Source organism: Leptonotus elevatus, chromosome 7 (genome assembly GCF_054856555.1).
Source record: "Leptonotus elevatus isolate MCC_2025b chromosome 7, RoL_Lele_1.0, whole genome shotgun sequence".
Taxonomy (NCBI): Eukaryota; Metazoa; Chordata; class Actinopteri; order Syngnathiformes; family Syngnathidae; genus Leptonotus; species Leptonotus elevatus.
The window spans coordinates 10,594,835-10,621,692 of record NC_141245.1 but is presented as its reverse complement, the minus strand read 5'-3'; the positions used below and the strand labels follow the sequence as shown (position 1 = coordinate 10,621,692).

The following is a 26,858-nucleotide window of genomic DNA, read 5'->3' as shown; positions in this document are numbered from 1 at the left end:
AAAGGAAAATACAGTTTCATTTTTCGGCCACAGTGGGCAGCAATTCAAAATTCCATTTTCTGCATCCAGTAGCTTTCATTACTCAGATTAAAATCTTACAAAATGGTGACAAATGCTAACATTCATAGTGACAAATAATTTGATTGGACTTTTCTGCAGAAATAAGGTGAGTTTAGGTCATGAGTTTTAACTCATTCACTGCCATTGACGTCTATAGGCGTCAAAAATTCATTTGAACTATTTCTATTAGTTTAACGTTTTTTTCCACTTTTTTAAACAAAATTATGAACAATTTTAATCGACTCAGCCCCTCATTTTTAATCATCTTTTCTTCTTTAAAAAAATGTATATATTTTTATTTTTAATAAAAAATAAATTTAAGAAAAAGAAAATATAACAAAAATTGGGGAGTCAGGCGATAACATTTTTAAATCATAATTAATCCCGTGACTTCACTAGTTAATTCACGATTAATCACAGATTTTATATCTGTTCTAAATGTACAATAAAACAATTCTAGGTTTTCATACTCTTGTTAACAAAAGTGTGTGGGGGGGGGGAGGGGGGGATTTTAAACTAATAAAAATAGTTCAAATTAATTTTTGACGTCTGTAGCCGTCAATGGCAGTGAATGGGTTAATTGTGTCCATCTCAAGGGAAGCTTCCAAAATCATCTGGGGACCAAGAAATGGACAAAACACCACAACACACACACAAGGCCCTCAAGCCCTACTGAGCTCTATAAATAACTAAAAGATAAATTCCCACATGTATGTGTGTGTGTGTGTGTAAGGCACGGGTGTCATTGAACAACTGCATTTGTTTGCTTTGGGTTATAAAGCAGCAGTGAAGATGGCGTTTCTGTGCTTCGCTGTAGTTTTTTAGGTTGCAGACACGCACGCAGAAGCACACGTACACAGAAGGCGGCGAAATAATGTTAGGAATGCCATTTTCATTTTGGTAGCAAACAAGTAACTATGGAAACGCCGGGGAAGAGGCCGGTCTGACTCAGACTGCAACGACACCTCTGGAGCTAAAGTCAGGAGGACCCGTACAGAAAGGAACAAAGGAATGAATTTTGAAATGATTTACTGTTGTACCATGAAATGAGTGTGAAAATGTGTTGCGGCTTTGCTTTATGACTGGACCGGCGTCATTGTTGATTAGCATGCACGGATAAAAATATTTTTATCATTTTGTCATATTCCATCAATAAGGAGCGGCCATCTTAACTCATTCACTGCCATTGACGGCTATAGACGTCAAAAATTCATTTAAACAATTTCTAGTAGTTTCACATTTTTTCCCCACTTTTTTTAACAAGAGTATGAAAACCTAGAAAAAAATGTATTGTTCATTTAGAACAGAAATAAAATTTGTGATTAACCTTGAGTTAACTAGTGAAGTCATGTGATTAATTACAATTTTAAAAAATAATCGCCTGGCTGGCACCCCTAATAAAAAAAAGAAAAGGAAAGACTATAAAAAATTTTTTTATTGTAATTAATTGCATGACTTCAATAATTAACTCACGATTAATCACAAATTGTATATCCGTTGTAAATGTACAATAAAATAATTCTAGGTTGAAACTCATAGAAATTGTTCAAATGAATTTTTGACGTCAATAGCCGTCAATGGCAGTGAACGAGTTTAAGCTTAATGACGAACTTGAACTTCGCTGATAAAGCGGCTGCCGAGTGGATTTTGTCCTCTCCCTCAGACACATTAACGGCCTGTTGACGGGCGCTCAGGGTCGTATGCGGCTGGGAGACGGAGAAATGGGAGTGAACGGAGAGACTCGGCCGTCGGTCGTTAGGGACAGGAAGGACAGCCTTCGACTGCGTGACGGAGAAATGTCACAAGTGTGAGAGAAATGTTGCAGGCGTGAAGCGGATTCAAAGTTAGAACAAAGACAGGCAAGAGTTCATACATTGAAGAATGTCGATTTATATCATATTGTCTTTTTTCTTTTATAAATGAATAAAATAAATGTTTGAAATTGATTTTTTTGGGGGGGGGGGATGGGTTTGTTGAGCAAAGAAATCCAAAAAGGGAAGAACATTCAGGATCCATTTTAAATTGATGATGACAACCTACTGACTCAAAATTTCAATAACCGCACCTAAAAAAGTAAATAGTAGGACACAAACGGGATGAATACAGGTAATTAGGATTCCATATCATGTTGTTTTTAGTAGGGCTGGGTTAAAAAAAATCAAAATAAAAAAAATCGAATAATCGAGGTCAAATCAATTTTCCGTTTTGAGCCATGAATCGATTATTTTTCATTTCCCCCATAAATTCATGAGAAAATAGAATTTTAAAGGCAGATTTGTACAGTTTTCTTGAAATTTACAGTTCACATGAATTTAAAAGTACTTTATTACATTTATGAAAGACCCGACTTACTGCACTTTAAGATCTTTCAGAATCTTTTTGATTTATATTTATTATATTTATTGAATTAGAATTCATCCTTGCTGATGTCAATGTTTGTATTACTTTCAGTACCGGTAAATCATTTAACCAGTTACTGCCTACGCAAAATTTAATTTGGAATTTAAATGTTTGTGGAGTTGTTATCATGTCCTTGATATTTAAGAAGAATTGATGCTCCACAATTAACTCATTCAAACCCCAAAACGTATAAATGCGTTTTTTAATATTTTTGTCCTGCACTCCCCCCAATTTTTTTTTAAAATGCTAGAGCATACAGACGGTTTTGATACAGCTTCTGACATGAAGAGTTCACTTAAAGCAAGGGTATTTCGAAAAATGGCCAGCAGGTGGCATCAGAGTATAAGAGATCAGCCAAAGCCATGTTGCAATAAACTCTTTTTGACAGTGTTTTCAAAGGGTTTGTCAGTAACGATGGAACTTAGCTATATTCTTATGCTAATTGCTGCAAAACGGAAAGAGATACAAAAATACTTTGTTTCCCTGATAAAAGAAGAAACTCGAATATTTCTGTTTTTGTAGCAATGGAACAGAATATTTTGCGAATCTTGCAAAACCAGTCAAAATCCAGTAAAACAGCAGGGGGTTGCTTCAGTGAAAATGGCTGGGAGTGTTAATCAATATCGGATTTAATTGAAGTGAATCGACTTGAATTCAACACATCTTCGCCATCAAACTCCTCCCGCCGCGGTCCACCCCCATTTTCCTTGCCGACACCACCCCATAGCAACAGGCTGCCCTGCGGCACAAACACAATGCACAGCCATAACCATTCGCTGCCTTTCTTTACTCCTCCACACATCTGATGTTAACAGAAAGCATGCCACCCTTGGCGTCATCACGCACCAACAGCACGTAGGTGTCTCCTTACTCACTAATTGCCATTTGCGGGCTGCTGGGACCTGCTCTTAAATGATCGATAGCTACCAGACACACAATTTAATGTGAGTGTAAAATACCACCTAGCTCCTCACACGTATGTCATGGTTAGTCTCAATATTCAGTTAAGAACTATAAAAATAGATTGACACTGTCCATTAGGGGTGGGAATCTTTGAATGTCTCACGATTCAATTCGATTCAGATTTTTGGGTCTGCGGTTCGATTCAGAATCGATTTTCGATTAAGAACACTTTTTGATTCAAAATGATTTGATTGACAATGATTTTTGCTTCAATCTATAGATGTGCAATGAATTGTAATGGTCGACTCCAGTCTGACTCGCTAATGCTAATTAGCGCGCTACTCGCGGCACTTTTATCACTCAAAAGAACGGCACCATACTGCAAAAAAACAACTTTTATTGGAATAACTTGATCGTGACTTTTTCCTTCTACCCTCTAATGTGGCTACAACTTAACAGTGTATCAGACCACATGGAACCACACTGCCCCTAAGTGGCCAAATCGGGTACAACATGAACAGCGCTCCAAATAAAGACACACACAGACAAAGGCAAGACAGTATAAAATAATTTAAATCAAATCAATTTTGGGACATTTAAAATCGATTCAGAATGAGAATCGCGATTCTTATGAAAATCGATTTTTGGGCACACCGCTACTTGTCCATACAAAATCAATAATGTATTTGCCGAAATAACAACAACTTACTTCTTTCACTATTTGTGCTATACAATAGGGGTGGGAATCTTTGAATGTCTCACGATTCGATTCGATTTAGAAAGATTTTTGATTAAATTCATAGACGTGCAAAGAATCGTCATGATCTCCTCCAGTCTGACTGGCTAATGCTAATTAGCGCGCTACTCGCGGCACTTATATCACTCGGAAAAAAAACCCGGCTATTCATACAAAATGCTTCAGGAATGTATACAGTGAAGCATGTTAACATTACTCACCGGCATATGCTCTTCCTACGCTGCAAAAAAACAACTTTTATTGGCATAACTTGATTGTGGCTTTTTCCTTCTACTATGTATGTGGCTACAACTTAACAGTGTATCAGACTGTGTGGGACCACACTGCCCCTAAGTGGCCAAATCGGGTACAACATGAACTGCGCTTCCATTAAAGGCACACACAAACAAGGGCAAGACAGTATAAAATAATTTAAATAAAATCTATTTTTGGCCATTGAAAATCGATTCTAAATCGTACTAAATGAGAATCGTGATTCTCATGAGAATCGATTTTTTGGCACTACTGCAACTGACCATGGTGTGTGCGCGGGGAAAATGAATCGTTAATATTTCTCTGTCCTCAACGAGATTAACGCGAGTCCCTCACACACGCAACGCGCTTGTATGTGGATTAACAGATTAGCCGAGGTTGTGTCCTGCCCGTGAACGTGCGTAAATCACGTAGCAGGCTCTCTTAAGCAGTTTCGTTAAAGTTCACTTTCGTGACGAAAGAGATGCTATGACTAAAGTACTTAGTCACTGAGAGCGGGCAAATGGATCGACAGCTGGGAGTCAATGTGAGTGTTAGCGATGATCATGTTGACCCTCTAATTCCATTACAGACTACAGAGGGAGGAAATGCACAACAGCCCTCAAGAGAAAAGGACTTATAAAGGGGAGGGGCAACAATAAAAATAATTGGTGCGAGTACCTGTCCATTGGAGTGTTGCCTTGCAGCACGATGCCCATTCAAATTGCCGTTGTTGTTGTTTGTGAACTGATCCAAAGCATCACTTCTGTCCAGGAGTTCCTCTCCTCCGCCTCCCTCATCTCCTAGATTCTCTCCCATCATTTCCTCCAGAGCCATGCCGAACTGGGCCAGGGTTCGAACCATCTGCAGCATGCGAGGCGGCGCGTCCGGCTCCGTCGCTTTGACACGAGAAACGACCCGAGATCGCCGGCCGTCTTTTTAACTGCGTTTGGCTCGCATCATCTGATTCTTCACCGGCAAAAAATCTATCAATCAATCAGCCGCTCTTCTCTTTCTCGCGCAAGAAAAAACACAACTTAAACACTCGTTCATAAAAATCTTCCGCTTTTGAGGGCGAGTCAAAGTGAGGACCCCGTCGCGCCGCGCACTCTCATCTCATCTTCGACTGCATGGATGATGTAAGCGAGCGATGAGCACAGGTTGATGCGTGTGCGTGTGTCACTGCCCTCCCCTTGGGTGCGTATAATGAGAGACAGCAGGCGCAGCAGACGCCAGCAGCCAGCGTCCAGCTCCGCTCCGCTCGGCCAGACCGGACCAATTCGCTCGTAAATAATCCATGGAGGCGTGTGAGGGACGAGGAGCGGGAGACGCCCTCTTGTTTGTCCGCACCTCAGTGGATGAACTTTTTCTCATTTTTGTACAATAGCCGGTATTTATTTTCAAAACATTCTAAAGATGCCCTCGCTTAGACTTAGCGCTGTCACTAGTGAATATTTTTAGAATCGATTAATCTATCAATTATTCAATCGATTAATCGACTAATCAGATTCATTTCAATGATGCATTAAAGTGTATTAAAAAAATAAATCCCCTGATTACTAATTATTACCCATTGATTGGTGTTTATTTCATACTTCATATTTGTATAATGATTATAAAAGAGTAGGGGTTGTTGTCATTTTTCCCAAAGTAAAAATAGATGTTTGCAAATGTCTTATTTTGATTTAACACAGAAGACAATCAGTCTTCTTTCATTAAGGACTACAAATATCAGTCAACAATTACTGTTGATATGCTGAAATCAGAGGATTTGGACAATTTTCCATTAAAAAATGGCTCCAAACGATTACTCGATTATAAAAACAGTTGTCGATTAATTTGATAATCGATTACTTGTCGATAGGGCTGTGCAATTAATCAAAATTCTATTGCAATTTTAATTATTACACTCCACAATTACAAAATAAGCATAATCATAAAAAAACATTAATACAAATTTTTTAGTTGTTTAAATTTTAGTGAAAATTGATAAAAAAATTATAAAAATAATCCCGAAAAAATATTGCATTAATCATGAATTAACACAGATTAATCGCACTATTAATTTTGACCATATATTATCCTTTAGCGTGACAGCGTATGGCTACGTCAAATTTGGCGGGGGGGAAATATTGATAAAAAAGCCTTTTTAAATATGTGATTAATCGTGATTAATCACAATTGTAAGATGTGATTAATCTGATTTTAAAAAAAATTGTTTGACAGATCCATTAAATTTATACATTTGCACTTTTTAAAAAAATTTAAATAAATAATTGAATACATTTTGTTTCATCCAAATGGACCTTGCATAATTATAGTGTTTCAAAGTATTGTATTTGTCTTAATTTTTTGTTTTTTGTTTTTTACAACATTTTCTTGTTTTGGACCAAAAAATAAATGATCGTCCTACTACAAGTTTTTGCCAACATAAATACAAAAATAAATATTATTTTAAATATATATTATCATAAATTCTGTTTGGTCCAAAAGCAACTTACATAATTATAGTATTTTTTAACTGGTCTTTATATTTTTAAACGTAAAACTAAATGATCATCCTACTACACAAGCTCCACTACAACTTCAAGTTTTTGCCAACATAAATAAATAAATATATATTATTTTAAATATATATTTTTGGTTTGGTTTAAAAGGAACTTACATAATTATAGTGTTTCTATATTTTGTTTTTTATTTATTTTTTAAATATTTTTAAATGCTTGCAAATGTTCTTGTTTTGTAGCAAAAAATAAATCATCGCTTAAATAATCGTGATTTCAATTATTGCCAAAATAATTGTGATGATTCCTTTTTCCATAATCGAGCAACTCGTCGATTAATCGATTCATTTGACAACTCTACTTAAACTTAAAAAAGGGTACATTAGTAACAATTAATTTGTTGTCTGTTGTTGTGACCCCAGTAACCACAACGACAATGGCCAGACACACCTGGATTAATCAGTTTGTCCAATCGCGAAAGACAGGAAACGAAGGAGTGGTATTGAGTTCAGGAAGTGAAGTAGTGGATTTGTGCAAAGAGCCCATTACTAACCGGCAAAAAGGAAATTGTATAAGCTATGAATAGTTGCATATAAAGTGTCAATAGGAGCTTTAAATGTATGTAGTTGTAATTTGGCCTCTATTACATACATCTTTCTTGCTTAGTTAATGGAATGTGCCGTTTTCTGCACATGGGATATTTCAACTATTCCTACTGAGCAGACGCAGTGACGAAAGTAAACAATGACATCATAGCTCAAAACAGCAGCCCCGAAATGAGGTCACATTTTGCTAAACTTTCAATGACTTTTGTCTTTTCAGGCCTCACTAAATAAAACAAGATCGCCCAGCGGGAGCATTGGGGTTCTTTTTTTTCTTCCCCCCCAGCAATGATCATATGTCAGTGGCAGGAAAGGTCACGAAAGGGCATTTAAAGGTTGAGCTTGTGGCAGGAAGGCCTTAATCCTTGTTGCCATCGAAACAATAGATGATTTTGAAGGTCCGCTAACAGAGATCATATATATATATATATATATATATATATATATATATATATATATATATATATAAAAAGGCCAATTATGACGGCAAGAGTTGGATCCTGGAACAGATTTCCAATTTTATTCATTATGGGAAATATGGTCCTTGTTGACCGAGATGGCAAAAAGGAAAAAGGAAAAACGTAAAACCCTTTACCCCAACATTAATAACACGTAACCATGACAACATCACGGCACTCGCAACCTACGCATTTCCTGTTTTTGCAGCATATGCAGTTACTGGGTAGGGAAGGAAAAAACAAAAAAAGAAAGGCGAGTGGTCACTGTCAAATCAGTTTAAATATATTCAGATTAACGACTAACAGTCCAAATTTTATTTACAGGGGATTTGCATTTGGCAATTTTGGTTTTTTTTAAAGAAGTTGTATGAGTATTGTACTTTATTGATTAGAATGCTTTGTAAAGGAAAGAAGTTACCCAGTTCATTTAGAACGCTGCAAAAAATGTCCTCATTGTATATATATTCTACTGTATGTCTAATTTTCAAGATATACATTTGAGTAATCCCTAACAAAACATTTAAGACTTCTGCCAAGGCATTGCTCAAAAGTAATAATAATTAGGGGTGTCAAAATTAGTGCGTTAATTTTGAGTTAATTTAAAGTTCCTTTAACGCCACTCATTTTTAAAACGCGCAATTAATGACCGCCCCTTACTTGGAAAGCCTGTGCTGGGGGAATTCCAGTCGCAACGCAGCAGACACATCCACGTCAAACCTTTGCATTAATAATTGTAATAATAATGCATATATTTGTGGAGATTGGGGTCAAGTTGTATTTTATCATTTTAAAAATGTGCAGAATTTCACCAGTTACTTCATGTTAAAGATGAGATATATTTTAATATGAAAAGAAAAATGCAGTGAGCTGTCACCAATGTCTTACAATGCAATAATGCCATCTCGTGGCAGAAAAATGACCTCAACACAAGTCAATAGCACACTCGATTTTTACAGTACAGTACATCTTTTTAATTTCAACTCCATTTTATGAAATTAGTGACTAAAAAATGCAACCATATTTCTATTAGTTTAAAAAAAATCCACTTTGTTAACAAGAGTATGAAAACTTGGGAAAAAATATTTTATTGGACATTTTTTTGTACATTTAGAACAGATATAAAATTAGTGAGTTAACTATTGAAGTCATGCGATTAATTACAATTACAATTTTTAATCATCTGACACCCCTAATAATAATATAAAATAGTAATTATATATATATATATATATATATATATATATATATATATATATATATATATATATATATATATATATATATAAAATACATAATATATACTATTTTTTAATGTCAAAATGTGGCCACATGTGCATCATACAGAAAGTGAGCTGACTTTACAACCTTCAGATCCAAATATGGATTCCTCGTCCCCACAACAATATGAGTGTTTTCATGCGCTTCAACACGTTGGTCTGCCCGCCCGCCCACCTGCCGTCTGTATGAGCCAAATGTTGCTAAATGACATCATTGCCAACAAACCACCCCTGCACCCTAAACATTAGTCAGGCGTGAGTGAGTCAGAGGGGATGAACATGGAGGAGGACTGATGAAACCTGTCAACATAAAGCTTTTTTTTGGGGGGGTGGGGGTTAAAAAAAAAAATTATTAAAAAAAAATAGTTAAAAAAAAAAAAATTGGGGGGGGGGGGGGGTGCATGACTGCCCAAATAGATCACAACAAAGGTCTCGTCACACACCTGCGCACCATGTCGTGTGCTAATATGTGAAAGCTGTCCACTTGATGTGTGACGTTTTACATATTTGGCCACACACACACACGCACAACATAAAAAATAAAAATAAAATACTAATGAAGCCGAACAAAATATCAAGCACGGATGCCATGTTGAATTCAGTGTTGCAGGTGCGTGTCACTGTGATGGTGAGAGGATGATGACAGGTAATGCCGTAACTAACAACCTGGGCGGTCCAGCTAAAACAGATCTCCATCCAAATATATTTTTTTATGGAATCCTCTCTGTACAAAGGAAAACCATCATTTAAATAGTGAAATTACTGTAATTGCACTACTGTCCACAAGGGGGCAACAGCCATAATAAAGAAAAAAGGCCTTTTTACTGTACAATGTTGATGTCTCCATCCCAGTAACACGCTCAAGGTGTAATCTCATTCAATAGTCCATTCTCTAATGTAAAATGAGAGCTGTTTGCTTTATACAATAATGTGTCCATTAAACGTAGACTGGAAGTAAACAGAGCTGTGGTTGTTAATGAAACTGTATCACAGGTGAGATTGAGAACACACAGGTAACCGGATAGGCTGGCTGCTGTGTGTGTGTGTGGGTGTGTGTGTGTGTGTGTGTGGACGAGAGATACATGTGCAGTGAAAAGAGCCTTTGTCTTCCATAGGTTTGGACTCTTATGCGCTGGCACACATATCGGATTGTAATCCATACAAGAGGACATACAATGGTTAGCTAAAGAAGCAGCATCTTGAATGTGACCTAGCGGGGAAGATACACAAAGCAAACTACAATCGCTTTCATTGAGCAAAAAAAAAGAAATTGGCATTTCCGATAACGCTTGTTCCCTTTTGGGTCTTTTGGGAGAAGCGCAAAGGTATTGTTTGATTGTACAAGTGATTTTAAATGTGACATGAAACAATGTTGGCTGAGGAGGAACAAACAGCTTGTTTGAACGCCCACTATATTATTTGGCGCTTCATGCAAGAGGTACAGAAGTTATAGTTGGAGTCGTCGTTTCCAAACAACAGAGAAACAATTAGCCTGCAAGTATTGATATTAGTTGTTGTTTCTAATTACTCATATGCTAATTTTTTGCATTGTGTTAGCACTAAGTGAACTTTTTTGTTTTCCAAACATTTTGATACTTCAACATGCGATTTTGACTTACATTTAAGTGCATTTGTGGAGGTATACTAAAACAGTTTTTAAAAAGTTTTTTATTAGGGATGTCAGGCGATTAATTTTTTTTCAGTTAACAATAGTTAACTCACGGTTAATCACACATTTTATATTTGTTGTAAATGTACAATCAAATAATTTTTAAATTGTCATACTCTTGTTAACATAAAATTTTTTTTTATATATAATATATATATATATATATATATATTTATGGCTGCATCTTTTAGTCATTGATTAAAATTAAAAAGATGTGCTGTACTGTAAAAAAACGAGTGTGATATTAATTTGTGTTGAGGTCATTATTCTGCCACTAGATGGCATAATTGCATTTATATATATATATATATATATATATATATATATATATATATATATATATATAATATATGCATTATTATTACTGATCAATTTTGACGCGTCCGCTGCATTGCGACTGGAATTCCCCCACGGTCATTAATCACGCGTTGAAAAAAATGTGTGGTGTTAAAGAAACTTTAATTTAACTAAAAATTAACATACACATTTTACACCGCTAGTTTTTATATCATCTTGCCAAAATTGCACATTCTTATTCAGGTCTAGAACATAAATTGATGTTCTCTGTTATTGTAACTTTTTTCTGATCTACTCTTTTTTTTTTTTTTTTGTCAGGGCTCGGGACCGACAGCAGTCGTGTATTGGGACACTGGCTAAGAACGGAACCCCCACCATCTGCACGAATGGCCGCAGAATGTACCGCTGCACCACCAACGCAAACAGGGATTCTCTGTATACTGTGATTATATAAGAAACTTATTGTTGGCAGTTCACAGTCATCCATGCATAATTCAAAAGACACACCAGGAGGAGCCTTCCATCTATTCTTCCATATGAAGTCATACTGCCAGCATGTAATCTGAAATCCCATCACTTCCTGTCCAGCAACCTATCCCACAATGCACTGAGCTCCAGAGATAGCCATCACAGACAAAGTCTCTCACCCCAATACCACTCCGGAAATACCTCCTCTGGGTCACTGTCTCTCCCACCCAGTATTTCTTTTCTAATTGTCCTTCCTTCTCTCTCTGTCTGTCCATCTCCATTCATTTCTCAAATTCCTTGCATGCCGCCAAGACAAAGTCTAAAACAATTTCCCTTCTATAAGCCTTTTTTTCTTCATTAGGAAATAATACAACTTTTCAGAGTTGTAGTGAAGAGAGGTTCGATTTCTCAAATGCAGCACTCCCTGACACTCCTTAAAAGTGAAGTCATGTACAATCACCAGTCACAACATATAAAAACTTCACAATCTATATCAATCACTACACCATGTCATTTTCAGTTGAGAGTAAGTGGCAAAATGGCCGCCCCTGAGATGGATAAATAACAAAAAAAAAGGGGTGAATTTTGCTACTTAATTCATATTCCAGCAACGCAATATTAATCAGAATGTGATGTTTATACTAGTGGGAGCGCATACAACTTATTGTAAATACAATATTTGGGTTTCTCTCTTTTTCACTTTATACTTTACTTTTCTTACCTTCAACTGGCAACTTTCTCTTTGTCCTCTTTTCTTAACATTCCTGACCCCCCTAAGGCCTTAAATCCATACATCTGTGTGTGCATGTGTATGCGCAGGCATGTGTGTAGAGGTTTCCTATAATAAACAGTGTTGTGTTATGGCTTGTTACACTCGTGAAAATATAAGGTAGTTGAGTGTTTTTTCTTTAATTCGCTGTTTTTTGCTTAGGCCAAAGAAATAAAAGTATTACTTTGGGGAAATTTTGTGTAATCTTGTTGTTGTTGTTGTTGTTGTGTTTAACAATTGGTTGGTTGCAGTGATATGATCATGACGAGGACAAAATTCTTGAGATTAATTAATCTCCTTTGACCTCCCTTAGTTCAATTCTAAATTTCCAAATGTCAAGGTCCATGAAGGCGTGCTTGGGATGAACGTGGTGTGGAAGAACTTGACTAGCCTTGACCTCACTCAACAACGTCACACACTTTTGGAATAAACTTGGGCAGAGATATCAAGCAAGCACACCCTCAATCTCAGGTCCAAAAGACATATTTTGGAGGTGGGAAGATGGGAAAGTTGAGCAGAAAATAGAGTCAGGGTCAGCCCGTCACTATGTTACAATGGTTGCCACAGAAACATGTGAATGGAGGGCAAAACATGAATGAGAAAGAGAGAGCGAGAGAGCGAGAGAGCGAGAGAGAGAGTAGGAGAGACAGAGCGCGAGACAGAGAGCGAGAGAGAGACAGAGAGAGAGCCAAAAAGCGAGAGAGCCAAAGAGAGAGGAGAGAGAGAGCGAGAGAGACAGAAAGCGAGAGAGAGAGACAGAGCGAGAGAGACAGACAGAGAGCGAGAGAGAAAGAGAGAGAGACCGAGAGCGAGTGAGTGAGAGAGAGACAGACAGAGAGCGAGAGAGAGAGACAGAAAGTGAGAGAGAGAGAAAGTGAGAGAGAGAGAGCGTGAGTGAGAGAGAGACAGAGATCGAGAGAGAGAGCCAGAAAGTGAGAGAGAGAGAGAGAGAGACAGAAAGCGAGAGAGACAGAGAGAGACAGAAAGTGAGAGCCAGAAAGCGAGAGCCAGAAAGCCAGAGAGAGAGACAGGGAGAGAGGTGACACACATACGTATGATAGCACATACACAAACAATGACTGCAGTGCTGCATAGAGGCAACCAAATGGAGTTGCGTCATGAAAGTTCAATAACTGCTACAAAATGAAGGTCAAAACAGATTCAGTAAGTGCTGAATGAGTTCCAAATTTAAGACAAATGTGACCAATATAGGAAGAAAATATTATTTTGGGTGAAGATGGTGCTGTGATGTAGATTATACAAACACTACTTGACTTGATTTACTAGTATAATTCTGAATTACTGGATACAAGTACAGCAATTGCACCAGTATTTGATCAAATGCTTTTTTTTTTTTGCCATATAACACTGCACAATATGTGGTAACTAATTCACTTTAGAATGAATGAATGAACAGTGCCTCTGCCATGCAGCCATGTAACAGCCCTCAAATGTGCGTCTGTTGCTTCAAAATGTGATCTATCGGCAATCAAGTATGATGCCCATCCCGTTATGTGTTCTATGTGTGCATTTAAGGGGCGTGGCCCAGTTGTGCATATGCAAAGTCAGTACAGTAAATGAATTGCTCCATTTTTAGTATGCAGTTGCAGCATCTATTTATAATGGTAGTCACGAGTCAGGTTTCCATCCAATTGTTTCGAATTTTTGGACATGCGACTTATGCCCTTTCCATCTGTTTTTCTTTTGCGAATATTGAGAGGGAACTCCGCCGCTGTAGGTGGCGGTATACACCAGGAAGCGACTGCGCCGTGCGATGACGTCGTACAAGTTTGCTTTTGTAATTCTTGATCAACCGTAGTATTTCTTTTGCTGTTTTCCATCTAAAATTGCATTAATATTCGCTCCTTTGATTAATTCCAAAAATATTTCTGTTTTGTCATCCCCCCCAAACGTACTTCATTGTCCGACATGGCTTTGGGACTACAAACGTACGTGTGACGTAATATCGGGTCAAAACGAGCGACGTGCATCCGGTCTTGTCAGCGGTTATTCGCAAAACCTGTTTCCATAGCCAAAATTCACATTTTCCTTTTTTGATACGTTTCAAAATCGGCCCCCTCCAAGCGTAAAAACTTTTTGGGGCAAATTTTGGGCAATGTTGCGAATTTCTAGCGTTTCCATTCAATTTTATCTTCGCATTTCTTGAAAATGTGAATAAAAATGGGTGGATGGAAACCCCATTATTGTTGTTTATTGCCCATTGACATGGGAAGAAAAGACAGGGGGTCCTCGTTTTTTTCCCTACAGCGGTTATGTAACCCAAATCAAAACACTTTTTATGCAGAAACACAGACTGAACTTATTTTTGTACAGTAAAATTGTATGGAAAACTCTTAGCGAAAGGAAAATAGAAAAACAGTGCATGTCAGTACTACCATCATAAACCAGTAACCCGCTTGTCATTTCTTAACATCAAAAGAGATAAACTTGTCAAGGAAACATTCTAAAGACGACACTTGCCAAAGTCTTTCAAAACAAGCACACCAGCGTTTATGAGCCTTGCGCTGGTCGAGCAACGCAAACACAGAAGAGGACAGAAGAGGACCGCATTGACAAACTCGCATTCCCAGTAAAAAACAAATAGAGCCCAAAAAAGTTTTTCATTATCTCCCAAGCAAGCATGACACACGCACTCCATTTCTAACGGCTCACACGAAACACTCACATTCCGCAACTTATGCGTGCGCACACAAACACGCACATCAACATAGCGCAGGCGCCACGGGGGGTGCTTTTCATCATCCTACAAACATTAACAAGTGCACTGTCAAAATATTCACTCACATTGTCACAGCGGACTTTGCGACTCGCCGTAAACACAATATACTGCAGAGCCAAATATTTGCCATTCGGACATTTGCAACTAAATAAACGTGAGAGGCACAAGGTCATTTTGGAATCAACACGAGTCTGACTCAACTATTAAGTTGTGTCCATGTTGGACACTTTTCACAGAAATAAATGGAGTCTTTTAATTCTCAGAAATCAACATAATGCAAAATGCAAAAAGCCCGATGGGCTTGTAGTGCAACATTGTGCAGCGCAATGTATTACAATTTAAGACACATCAATGTTGGATGACAAACATTAGTATGGCAACGTCAATTAACTACATTGAAAACAAAACTTTTTTTTTTGTTGACAACAGAGTTCAACTAATTTTTATGTGCGGAATCCAAAACGGATCTCAGATTTTGTCTATCATGTCAACTTTTTAAGCTATAGGATCCATGTTTTCTTTAAAAAAATATTAAATAAAATGTATATTTGTAAATAAAACACTAAGATAGAATAGCTACAAGCTTTAACTAATTCTCTTAATTCCTACTACGCTAGTTTTCTGTTTGCATATGTTGATAGTGCTGACCTACTGGGAGCCGCACACACATCTCACCACACTGTCACAACACCGACTGCACAACAACTAGCTTTAAATGAGTCCATTTGTAATCAGCTCTTCTTACTACAGTCTTACTACAGCGAATCAGTGGAATTTTGCTTATCTGGAGGAAAAGCTGTGGAGATTTTTTTTTACAGCAATTTTGGAATCAGCATGCCAGTTTTAGCTTTAATCAACATAGAAATCTAACTCAACAGATTTTTTTTTCCAAATGATTCCCCAGTGTTGCATGTGTTCATGAAAAATTTGATGTATAATTTCTCAGCCCATTTAATTAATTATCATGAATCCTAATGGAATGTTTCCAGCCGAGTGTTTTGAACATACCTCAGTTTCCCGTAGAAAGTTTAGAGAAATTTCCCTCCCCCTTGTTCATGTTGCCAAACACTGATATCAGCTGCAATGGTGCACCAAACAGCGGTTTATAACAAACGCATCCAGCCAAACCACTGAAAACCCTTTTTAAAATGTCAAAATATGTGGCGTCACTAAGGTCTCGGTCTGTACAATTTTTTTTTTTTTAAATAAAACATTCAACTTATCATGATATGCTAGTAAAACTGGGGGGAAACCTGCCCCCACCCCCTTTTTTTTTTGCTTCTAATGGCTATACTCCAGTGAGAGCCATGTGACCTAACATGTATTTAAACAGGGCAGCAACAGAACATTTAGTTAATGTGTACCACTTAGTAAAGCCGGGGAGGAAAGAAAAGCTTTGTGCTGGGAGAGTTCTCAAAATGTGGGTGTGTGTCTTCTATACTGAGTTATACTATACTGGGTTATGACAGCATAATAAGATAGCATACTAAAATGGAAAATGAGCAAGGAAGAAAGAAATGCCAAAGAACTTTAGGAGAGCAAGAAAGTGGATAAAAGAAAGAGAGGAGACCCCCCCTTGTTTAAACCATACACTCACTCACTCCTTATATGGCAGTATTGCATGTGTGTGTGTGTGTGTGGGGGGGGGGGGGGGGGCTCTCAGTCCCAGTGTTGCTTAAAGAGGGAGTGATTAGATCAGAGAATGCAAGCTCACTAAACTCCTACAAAACTCTCTTACTTCATGAAACCACTCTACTGCATTCAATAACCAGGAAATAATACTCCTGAATTACCGGAAAACTCATTACCGAGGAAGTTATTTTTAAGCCCCAGAAATGTTCCCCCCCCGTGGAATAATGATTAACATTTTTGGGCTGCAAGATGATTAAAAAAACTAATAAATAATGGCAAGGATGGAAACACATGAAGAGGAGAGGTAAAGCTGTGGAAAAAAGGGTAAAATTATAATCCATGTTTTTTTTTGAGGGGGTGGGGGGGGCGTGACTTGTCAAAAAGAATCAGAATGCCTCAGAATGGATGAAATCATGCAAAAAATCCTTTCCTCTTTATTTCCCATAATTCCCTCCCATTTTTGCTCGTCTGTTTCCAGAATGTTCAGGCTCAAAACCAAATGAGTGGAATGCGGTATTCCAGGTAGTCTGCACGCGCGCATACGGGCACACGCAGCACAGTTGGAGCCATCCAAACTTTGCTGTAGTCGATCAGAAATATATTAATGAAGGAAATGTGTATGCAAGGTGATCTCAGTCATCATCTCTTGTAGTTAAAACTGATGGTATACATGACAAATGTGTAATTTTTCTTCCCTAGGACACTTACATAGCTAGCTAGCTAGCTTGCAAACCTAGATAGCTAGGTTTGTAGCTAATTAGCTATGTTTGAAGCTAGTTTGAGACGGATAGATGGATGGATGGATGGATAGATAAATAGATGGCTAGATGGCTAGATAGATAGATAGATAGATAGATAGATAGATAGATAGATAGATAGATAGATAGATAGATAGATAGATAGATAGATAGATAGATAGATAGATAGATAGATAGATAGATAGATAGATAGATAGATAGATAGATAGATAGATAGATAGATAGATAGATAGATAGATAGATAGATAGATAGATAGATAGATAGATAGATAGATAGATAGATAGATAGATAGATAGATGGATAGATGGATGGATGGCTAGCTAACTGGATGGATGGCTAGCTAGCTGGATGAATGGCTAGATAGATAGATAGATAGATAGATAGATAGATAGATAGATAGATAGATAGATAGATAGATAGATAGATAGATAGATAGATAGATAGATAGATAGATAGATAGATAGATAGATAGATAGATAGATAGATAGATAGATAGATAGATAGATAGATAGATAGATAGATAGATAGATAGATAGTACCTGCTTTCGGGGAAGGAGTGCCATATGAACATTAGTACCCCTCAGCACAAAAAATAAAACCCCTGTTCCCTTATCTTGTCATTTTCATTACCCTGCCACATGGAAGGAAAAGTTTGTTTTTCTGGAGAAGACAACATTCCCAGGCCACTTCTGTTCCTCTTCCTATTAATAGAACTTGTGTAATGTGCGCACACACACACACTCACACACACACACACACGTATCCCTAACTTTATTTTGTATTTCCCAATGGGGAAATCACAAGCAAGTCTCAATTCTTAACCTTCATCTTTTAAGCAAGTTACTCGTACAAAAAGAAACAAAAGCCAAGTCCCCAATACATTTCAAGCCAGTCAAGTCATCACTTGGGCTACATCAAGTCACAGTCTTGCTCAGTCACTCGCATACACACAGAAGAGAACATGTTGACTAGACAGATCAGAGATTACTGACTTGTTTGTTTTCTGCTAGTCAAAAATAACTGGATGTCATAGTTAACCTAACTTGAACTATGACATAATAATAATAACAAATAATCAACAAAATCGACATTCCTCCTTTGTCCTCTTTACTTTATTTCAATCACTCATTCGGTTAGCTCGATGATGAACCGCTGACTCTCTTATCGAGGTAACCGAGGACATGTTTCATTATTATGAAAGTCCTCTTGTTGTTATATTAAAGGTTATGTTGCGTATGCTGTGGTGACCATGTTAAAACATTACACTACATTATAAATATAAACAAATGTTTTAGTAGCATATTACGTGAGCGTAGCCGTTACTTGTTGACACTCGGAATGTGTCTTAAAATTGTGTCGATGACCCTGCAGTTATGTTTTATGTGAAATGGTGACTAGAGTTCCGGAGTTCTGACGGTCAGTAAGTCCGTGGACGAGACTGATCTGTGATTGGATGAGAAAGTCAGGGATGGGCACGAGTGGAAAGAGAGCAGTGCAGCTGTGTAATGAGTAGACCGCAAACAGAGAGCAAAGAGGCAATTTTTGTGTTGTTGCTTTTGCTAGAGACAAAAATATATATATATTTCATATATATATATTTCAGATAGACAATATCATGACATACAATGTAAAAATACAGTAAACAGGAAATACTTGCCAAGTTATATTTTAAATCTAAATCAAGTGTAGCCTCGTGAAATGCAAGTCAAATTCAAGTCAAGTCTTTTATAAGTTTTAAGCCAAGCAAGTCGCAAGTCTAAAAACTGCTGACTCATATCTGACTTGAGTCAAGTCATATGACTCGAGTTCTGGTTCCCAAAAGCACACAGTCGGTTGCCTCATGCAACTCCATTGAGCTACGACATCAAGAGACAATAAGATACAATATCCTCCTCTGCACTTGAGTTTTAAGCCAGATTAATGTGCTGTGCTTGGCTTTCCCATGTTGACCCTCTCTCATAACTCATACACTTCCTCAGTAGCTCATGTTTTCACACTCCAACTGGGATCTATTCTCCTGTGCCTTCCAGATAGACCCACCCAAAGCGGGATGTTGCCGTGTCCCAAATGTGCTCTCATACAACATTGTACGGCTTGCCCTATGAGATGATTTGATACAGCGACAGTTGCTTTCAACACAAAGTGGGGTGGACAGTAAGTCCAGTATGCACTCTTTTGACTGAGTGAGTTCTAGTTAAATAAAGTGTTTTCAAACTCTTTGACATTTGACTATGAGCTAAGAAGCTGCGTACCATTACATCATCACACCTACAGTAAGATGTGCCTCAACAAGGCATTTTATTGTTACGAGCGCCCATGATTGCTCGGCTAAATGCTTGGATAGTTTGGTAACAATCTTTTGCTCAGGGGCCTGATTGTATTTAGTTCTTACCATGCTTTGCCATGCGCACGCAAGGACCCAGACACACTCTCACACGCACGGTCCAGGGAGTCTTTTATCGCCGAAGCCCTGTTCACTCTTTCAATGAAATCCAGATGTGGGCTCGGGGGGAGGTTAAAAATAGAACGAGGTGAGGGGGACAAAGAAAGAAAGAAGCAGATGGGGTCAGAAGGAAAATAGGACATGAAGACAGAAAGACATGTCGAAAGTAGGTGACGTAAGGTAGGCGATGAGCTCACAGACAAATTAATGGAGTGAACAGAGTTTTGGCAAAAATGCCAATTTATTTTGTTATCCTTAACTTCCTCTCTCTCGCCTTGCTCAAACAGAAACACTAGACGCTGTGATGTCACCGCATTCCGACAACCACATACACACACCCGCGGTTGTCATGGGTGACCAAATTAACACATTAAGGTGGTTGCATGTTTGGTGCCTTTAAAAAAACAACAACTCACCCATTACCACCCCCCCCCCCAAAAAAAACCCAACCTATTTTTGCTCTCTGCATGTCTATATGTGTGTGTGTGTCTCCCCCAAACCACTTCCTGCCCTACCCTCTCGATGAAGACAATTATGGCTCTTGCAAGAAGGATAGGAGGAGAAATGGCTCCTTAAAAGGCAAAATTTGTGTAGTTTTCTCCCACTGTACTCATTTTTAGAAATTATAGCCAATCTGGCTTGTTTTACGCTTTTAAGTACTGAAGCATTGCTACTTTCATTGTATTATGGGAAATATGACAGAGACAAACAGCCACACGCAAGTTGGATTTAAAGTGAGTTAGTGATTATACAAAACCAGCTTTCAACAAAATCATCAAATATCTCCTTACTGCCCACTAGTTTAGTGAGGTTTTGACAAAAACAAACAATTCCATTGGGAAAACTAAAAAACAACAACTTAAAAACACACTGGTAAAACAGCATTGGAAATACTACTTCAGAAGTAACATTAGCATTAGCTAGCGGGCTAACCCATCACAAGAAGTAAAAAATAAAATTAAAAAAAGACTAAAAAACACACTGGTAACACAGCATTGTAGATACTACTTCAGAAGTAACATTAGCATTAGCTAGCAGGCTAACCCATCACAAGAAGTGTGATAGCTGGTTGGCCTATGAGACAGTGGTACCTAAAAGGTAGCCAGAAAGACAAAGAAAAATGTATAACAAAAGTAAATCACTTGACGCTGGCTCGTGTGACATGCTGTCGATAAGCTCTTTCCTCAGTTCTATCATCCTCATTAAAACTTTCCTTTTTATAGTAAATAGCTTGAAATTCATTATTTTCCTGCTTAGTAAGCTTAAATCACAAGAGACAGTCTACAGTCTATTGATATTTGTCTAAGTCTCGTGTGGTGTCACACATGATAACAGTTAAGCTCCAGAAATGGGGCATTTTTCAACAAAATTGTGGTCAAAGTCCAAATTTTACAACCATTGGGCTGATCCACTGAGTTGTTATGTCAATGACAGAGATTCTATGACTCCGCTCCTTCTGGTGGAGATTTTATTCAAAGTTGAAACATGGCCTTTCACTAACTTCTGCTAACGCATCACTTAAATCCCACTATAAACATTATGAGACAAGTTTGTGAAAGATACATTTTGCAATTTAAAAAAGTAAACTTATTGTGAAGGATATTTTCTTCTATTTCACTTTTTTTCAATTTAGGGTTCGGACCCCAATCTTACCACAGGTATTTTTTATTTTATTTTTTAATGTCCCATGGCTAAGATTCTGCTGCTTTTAATCCGACGGGATCAGTCAGCAGCATTTGACGCTGGCCCAATACTTCTCAGGAAAATATGCACTTCACCAACGTTCATTTGAATGACATCTCCTTGGGAACATGACACAAACCCCGAATAATTTCTCCGCTCCTTTCACAATAACATTTCAAAACCGCACAACGCAAACGCCAGCTGGTGAATCAGATTTTTCGTCGGGAGAAAAAAGTAGAGGCCTTGTTGAAAATAAGAAGCCCATTGAAGAGTGAAGAAGGACTACATTGTTTCAGAAAAGACTGACCCGATTACACACAACCCCCCCCCCCCCCCCACACACACACACACACACACTACCGCACAGCTGACATTGGGTGATGGGAGCGTTCTTTGAGAGCATCAAACATTGCTTTTGAGGTGGGGAGAAATCTGCAGGCAATATGCAGACATCATTAAACATCACTTAGCCAAGAAAATCATGCCCTGGGTTACATTTGGTTCTAGTTAAGGGACAGCACTCACACACACAAGCACACCGTTTTAATAATTATTCAGCTAGGTCAATGACCTTTGATGATGAAATTATTACAACAAACATGAATCAAGGATCTTACTGAACGGCCAATGGAAATCAATCTGGGACCTGTTTTAGGTCCGAGTTCCAAGTCAGGAAAACTCATTTACTATATTCTGCTACATATATACACACATAAGGACAGAAAAAGTTAAAGCCAGAGAGAAAAAAGGGACTCGCTGTAAATCCTTTGAATTCCCTGTTAAAACAAAGAATCTTAACCTCGGATTCTCACACTTTCAATCACACCGACGCACGCGTCCACACGCATTTCTCTCTCTGTGAAGTTAAGGTCAGCATTCCTTCAAGCTGACTCACACTTCAATGAAGACTCATCCTGGGATCAAATGTTTTATCTAAGCAAGTAGCAGCCAGGAGGATAAGACCTCCCAAACCTCACCCAAGAGGTGAAATGTATGAAATGACTCCCAGGTTTTTACAAGAGTGCACCAAAAAGACACCAACAGGACATCGTCATTGAGAAGCCAAAATCATGAAACAATGCGTCGGAACTTTGACACACGCCACCTGCCTGGGATGCTGCTTTAAATTTAGCTGCCCTCCATTCACTTTCCTCCTCTCCTTGCGCTTTGATCCGCGATCCCAGCAGCCATTCCTGCACGGCGCTGCGAGACTTCCAGCGTCTCCCGTTCCCATTCTCACGTGAGTTTCTCAACTGGCAGCTAGAGCATGATCCGAAGCGGCGCACCGATGCCATAGGACGGACGAAGGAGCGGGTGACGGGGCGAGGAGGAAGACCGCAGATATATTTCTACTGTCATGTTTGACTGGATGACAAAAGGACTGAAGGGTCCAGTCAACCCACAGAATGTGTGTGTGTGTTTACGCATGGAGCTAGCCACCCTCAAATGATGCTACAGTTGCACTATTGTGTGAATGACTTTTTGCGTTTACATAAAATTATCATTAATCCTGCATATGAACTCACATGACAAAGACCACTACTTTCTCTATCAGTGGTTCTTAGAGTCTTCTGACCGCTACATCACAATAGCAGTCAGATGGAATCTGATTGCTATTGTCATGTTAAGCGTCGGCCTTCACACATGAAAAAGTGAATTAGAATAGTATTGCAGTCTGTCATTGTCGATTCGTAGCAAAGAGAGCTACATGGGGGGGGGGGGGGGGGGTCTGATTCACACAAGTATGGCTATTAAATGTAACTGTTAACAAATATCGATAGGCTGCATTTGCATTTTTAACAGACCCCACAGGAGGTGGGACATCACAAGTGGGGGCACTTTTATGCAGAAGAAGAAGAAGAAGAAGAAGAAGAACAACAACAACAACAACAAGAACAAGAAGAAGAAGATTTGATTTTGATTTTGAAAAAGGACATTTATTTGCCGCACTTATTTACATTATTTTCATAACACACAGCTCGGCAAGAGCAATTCAATAAATAGATAAAAAAATAAAAATAAAATGCTTTTACATCAGAACAGCACTAAAACATAGCACCTCCTCATTCACGTCGCACAGTGCCCCGTTAACAGTCCACATCTCACAAAAACTATCCAAATCTCCTGCTCTCTTGTAAAAGAAGAAGAAAAAGAAGAAGTCGTAGTAGTAGCAGCAGCAGCAGTAGAAGTAGTAGTAGAAGAAGAAGTAGTAGTAGAAGAAGAACAAGAAGAAGAAGGAAGAAGAAGAAGAAAGAAGAGCAAGAACAAGAAAAAAACATTAAATACAAGAGTAGTATCAAAAATTCTGTCTTTACAAAAATAATAACGCTCAATTTTGTGTCAGGGCAAAAGCCTGTTACTTTTCAAATAATCTGCCCCTCATTTATGTTAGCACTGCCCAGGAATGAAGCTAGCAGCAGCATTTTGCGACATGTGAAATATTGTCACTTAATGACTGCATTTCCTCATTCATAAGAAGAGTATGAACAAACATAATTCTAAGGGGATTACAGTCACAACAATACTTTATTGACAAACGGAGAAAATACTTTGCTGTATCTCAACCCTCATCCATATCCTCCCTAAAATGTAATTTGTTTTTGTTGTGCCTTGCATCATCCCTCAATAAAGGTTTGCGCAAACTGTTCTGTATTTTGTGTATTCCTGAACTGTATCTCTAACGTAATAATCCTATTTAAAATCAATTATATGTGTTATGTGTATTTGAGGTGGAAGTGAGATGGCGTGCCAAAAATGACATTCCGACGTTACATTCATTCGTCTTTCAACAGCACACGTTACAAACACTACGCAAGAGGCAGAGCTTAACTGTGCCCCGTTTTCCCATCAATGTATGAAATCGGACTCCGTGTAATTCACACAAACACACCGTTTATTCTAAAATACAGTATGTACTCCCAAAAGAGCTGAGATAGCAGCTGGAGAGCTGGAAAGTGCTGTTTCAGAGAAGCACTTTCCTTACATAAGCAAAATGCTCTGTAATTACACGGGGTGGATCCGCACATTGAGCCAGTTAGCGCAAGACCGGCCAGAGCAAAGATACTGGGACGGACACATGGTGAGGGAGGACATGCCAATAGTATTCTGATGTTCAAAGGGCTGAAATTCCCTGACTTTACGCTGGCAAGACTTGAGTAAAAAGTCAAAATCCTTAGAAGGGGCAGTCCTTAGAAGTGAAAGTTCAAGGAAGAATATTACAACTGTCACCAACCAAAGGGCCTCAAGAGCGCTTTTCCCACGAGAAAATACAGTAGAACAGTTAATTTAAGGCTATACACAATCAGAATTTTTCTACAGATCACCGATCAACCAGTTTGAAAAAATAAAATAGATAACCGATCAGTGATTCGATCACAAGACGGAGCAACATGTCTATTAAAAAAAAACTTTTATATTTACTTTACAGTCGTTTGCCGCCATTCCCGGGGGAACAGCAGCAAAAATCCATGTATAATTGACGTCAATTGAAATGTATGAAATAATCAACAAATTAACAAATAAATAAATAAATAAAATGTTGCTAAGCATGAAATATAATATCTATCTAATATTCTAAGCCAACGCCGATGACGTCATTGATTGATTAGACAAATTAAGACATTACAGCCGATAATCTATTTTGTATCAAATGCGAAATATTGTCCGATCCCGATGCAGCCACTCAGATCGGTGTCAAGTCTAGTTAATTAGTTAATCCTTCTACTAGGTTTTGATTTTATTTGTATTTAATACAGAGTAGTGACTCAACTATGTTTGATACAGGGGGTATTAGTGGGGATACAATGAACAGTTTTGCATGCCTCGGACAAAAATGCACAATCCTGGAAAAAAAAATATCAGCTGTCATAGCTCAAAAGCTCAGAATGAGAAATCTAGATAAATGTTCTGATGGTGCCATAAGTCAACCAAGAGGAACACACCATGACATCGTCGTCATTATTAAAATAAATAAATAAACAAATTTAAGGAATTTGAAAAAATGGTACTGTGTCCGTCTTCCTGTCACTGCTGACTCTGTGGCAAAGTCGCCAATCAGCTGTTACAGTTTTCACTTTCAAACAGCCTAGTTAAGTGCAACTGGTATGCGTTTGTGCCTGACAATACGTTGAAACCTGACGTGACATGAAAAAAAAATCGTGAATGACTTGTGTTGTTGTCTCTATTATTGATAACATTGCTGTTAGATCAGATTGCAGACACTGGAATTTAATAAAAGCACGTCGGACAGTAAGTGGGTGCCGATGTCGCCTTCTTGGTTTCGAAATACCATTGCCCAATTGAAAAGACATGGCATCACTCCAATTCTCCATTTAACACGCATTCTTCATGATAAGAATGTGTATTCATCCTCAAGAGTTGTAAAGATTTATACGAGAGAGACAGCAAACCTGAAAGTGGACCCTCTTAGTGGGAGGACACGCGCATGCACACACACACACTCGTTGGATAGCGTCCATCCATTTTCTCAAGCACTTGTCCGCAACCAAACCACAAAACTGGTTGCCAGCCGACTGTACCAAATGACATCATTCCAAATAAAATCACACCCCGATCATTCTAGACGAGACGCGCACACTCAATCGGTGGAGAACGCCATGTTTCACTTCGACCATCTATGCCCTTCTCCGTCCACTTAAAATAGCTATTACGCAATCCTACAAAGAGACCAATGAAGTTGATCAATGCTTGCTGCTTTTCACCATGACCACATGTGGATGGGGAGGGAAAAACATCAGCCGTTTGTTTCATGCTGGGTGGTCTGATAAAACACAAAGTCCATCCCGAAGAAATAAACGCACTACCTTTCGCGCTCGTGGGATGTGGAGCCCTGCGTCTTCTCTTCTTCAAGCTCTTCATTAGGACTACAACGGCCTCATTTCATACGTGCCGAACGTGCGGTTGGAATGAATGAACACATGTCTAAGATGTCCTCATTCCAACGCGACTGGAAGGACTGGCAGGCATTATTTCACTATTTAAGGGAAATGCAACACCACCAAATTTACATTGAATGTACTTGAAGGCTAAATGCTAATGATGTAGCATCCCCCCCCCCCCCCCATATAGGGCAACAGGGTATTGACTTGCATACTTGGTATAATGTAGGCCAAACGCTTAAAAAATATATATTGTATATATTTTTTAAGTCAATATCCTGTGGCATTATGGGGAAAAAGTCCAAAAT

General features: G+C 38.3%; 1 protein-coding gene across 1 annotated transcript in view; it reads right to left on the bottom strand.

Annotated features, from left to right (window-relative positions):
* The window catches only part of arhgef17 (Rho guanine nucleotide exchange factor (GEF) 17), a 54,320-nt gene that overhangs the window by 19,096 nt on the left and 8,366 nt on the right, over positions 1-26,858 (bottom strand). The gene's annotated exons all lie outside the window — the stretch shown is intronic.